Consider the following 3,312-nt stretch of genomic DNA (forward strand, 5'->3'; position numbering starts at 1 on the left):
TTTTGACCCTAAGATCCCTCATGGCATCATAACATTGCATTTGCATTGCCTCAAGGATCTTTAGCATCTTGGTTCCCTTTGCCTTTGGGTGGGACTCCTTGTGATTGGTTTGAGATCACCAAGCATGCTTGAATTATACATCATTGTTTCTCTTGCTTTTGTTTACTAACCAAAAACACAAAAATGTGTCACTAACATCTTTTGTTTGAAGCTTGAGTATCATCCAAGACACTTTGTGGATTCTATTCAGGTGATCAGTCAATACAAGGGAACGACTTGAGTTACTCCCAACAGGTTCAAATAGGGCCTATTCATCATTCAAAATGCTAATCTTGAAGGAGCAAAAATTTGTTCCTGAGCTATCATGCTCGCTAGGCGAGCAGACTGGTTCGCTAAGCAAACTGAACTGTCATGCTCGCTAAGCGAGCAGATCCTTCGCTAGGCGAATCGCGCGTATTTCAGAAAATAACAGAAAATTTTGGGCTTAATTCTGAGCCCACCAAGTCACCAATATTAGGTTATAAATACCAGAGCTTCATTTGAGAAAAAAAACAGGCTGGAGATTATTAGAAAGAGGCTGGAGACTATTACAAACCCTGGAGAAAAAGAGAGAGAAAAGAGGCAGAAGGGAAACCTACAAACTAATCTGCAGCAACCTCCAGGCAACTCTGAAAGGTTCACTCGGACTCACACACTTTCGCCTCCACCTCACGCAAACCCTGCCTTGCAAACCCAGCCGTGCCTTTTGAGTTTCATTGGTCTCTCCAATCAGGTTTGCCCTTATCCTCATTACTCTATGCTTTTAATTTGAATACTCTGAATGTGTGAGGTATCGCTCAGTTTTTGCCCACGGGTTTAGATAGGCATGAATGTGTAAAATAATGCTTTGAATGTCTGATCACTTAATTTCTGAGATGGATGTCATAGGGTTTGGAGTCCCTAAAATCGTACTGTTATCCATGGGAAATCCAGAACCCGCAGGCGTTCGCTAGCACCTTCGCTAGGCGAACACGTAGCAAAGCTTCGCTAGCACCTCGCTAAGCAAAGCAGTAGCGAACGTGACAGTAGCTTGTTTTTCTGTTTGGTTTCAGATCTGTTTTCGTGTTTGATCGTAACATGTTTTACGCCACATCCATGCATTATATACCTGTTATTTCTAACCTGTTTGTTGAGTTTTTGTGAGGGCTCACATACTCTTACAGGGATAGCTTGTTTGGTGTTCCACTTTATTTGTGGGATACCACCTGGAGGTTTATTCCGATTACCTGTACTGACTGACTTTCTTTGATGGTGCTTAGCTTGGAAGGGTCTTTGGTTTTCTTATTTCTTAATTGCTGTTGCTTCGGATCTTTATCCGCGTGGTACCTTTATTTTTCCCGCATTTTACCGCTTTTCTTAGGTTTCGTATAGCCTCTCGTGGCATGTCATTTAAGGTAGCGCGGTTCCTTCATCTAGGACTGCCTTTTTGCATGAGCATCCCTAAACACCCCAAACTCATTGATTTTTCTTCTCCTAAGAACATGTTTACTCCTTCTACTACAGGCGAGTAAGTCTCCAAAGGTCGAGCATCCGGTAGATTGCGTAGTAACGTCGTTCACCCCAAAACACAACCCTTACCCCATAGGTAGTCGAACTACATTTTTCTATGATTTTCATCCTAGATGAGATACGTAGGCATAAGACGCGATGTCTTAGCGAGCAAACTCCTCTTTAACCCATAGGTAGCCGAGCTACGAAGACTCTGATTCTCAGATTCAGATGAGATACGTATGCAGTGGATGCGACGTCCGTGCGAGTCATTTTCTTTTGACCCTTCTTTTAGTAAGTAGTACATTAGATAAACATACACGCTTTTCTCATCCCTTCTATCATGTTTGCACAAATAAATTTTCACAAAAAACAACAACCTTTGCAACAAATGTGAAAATGGCTCCCTAGGAGTACCTAGGATGCTTTGGGTGCCTAACACCTTCCCATTGCATAACCAACCCCCTTACCCAGATCTCTGACATTTTTACTAGTTTTTGATTCGATAAAACTTTTAGGTTTTTGTTCGCTTTCTAACCATTCCTTTGGATAAATAGAAGTGTGGTGGCGACTCGACTTGTATGATTTACCTTGGATTTAGTCAATATCTCTAATGGTAACGAATACCCCGCTACAACGCCCATAATGGAAGATGATGGATTTAAGCCAGTTACACCTTACATAGATGATAGCCTTAATAAATGCTTAGCACTTACCCCTGATCATATGCCAAGCATTAAGAAACCCACAATAAAGCTTAAGGAACTGCCTAAGAACTTGAGATATGAGTTTCTTGATGAAGAACTCAACCGTCCAATTATAGTAAATGTCAATCTAAATAGTGGAAAAACTAATCAACTCTTAGAGGCCTTAAGAAGATACCCTGCAACTCTAGGCTATACCATCTCTGACTTAAAAGGAAAAAACCCCTCTGTGTGCATGCACCAAATTATGCTAAAGGAAGATTCTAAACCCTCTAGAGAACACCAAAGAAGGATAAAACCTATAATAAGTGATGTAGTCAAGAAAGAAGTATTAAAACTTCTAGATGCATGAATCATCTACCAAATCTTCGATAGTACATGGGTTAGTCATGTGCATGTAGTACCAAAGAAAGGAGGTGTCACGATCGTACAAAATGAGAAAGGAGAATCGGTAGCAAAACGCATAGAAAGCGGATGCCGCATGTGCATAGATTATATAAGGCTAAACAAAGTAACCCGGAAGGATCATTTCCCCTTCCGTTTATTGACAAAATGCTAGAATGTTTAGCTAGACACTCTTACTTCTGTTACTTATGCAGATACTCCATATGGAAAGAAAAAACAACCTTCACATGTCCATATGGCACTTTCGCCTATCGACGAATGCCATTTGGACTATGTAACGCTCCTGCAACCTTCCAACGATGCATGATGTCCATATTCGCAGATTTCCTGGATGAAAACATGGAAGTTTTCGTGGATGACTTCTCAGTATGCGGATCCAGTTTTAAAAATTTCCTGGATAACTTAGAGAGAATTCTGAAAAGATGCGTACAAGTTAATCTGGTGCTAAACTGGGAGAAATGTCATTTCATGGTGACAAAAGGAATAGTCCTAGAACACATAGTATCAAAAAGGGGAATTGAGGTCGATAAATCTAAGATAGAGATAATAGAGAACCTTCAACCACCCAAAACAATTATAGAAATCTGAAGTTTTCTTGGACACATCGGTTTTTACCGACGCTTCATTAAAGATTTCTCCAAGATAACTAAACCTTTAACCGGTCTCCAAATGAAAC

This window comes from Lathyrus oleraceus, chromosome 3, assembly GCF_024323335.1.
Source record: "Lathyrus oleraceus cultivar Zhongwan6 chromosome 3, CAAS_Psat_ZW6_1.0, whole genome shotgun sequence".
Classification (NCBI taxonomy): domain Eukaryota; kingdom Viridiplantae; phylum Streptophyta; class Magnoliopsida; order Fabales; family Fabaceae; genus Lathyrus; species Lathyrus oleraceus.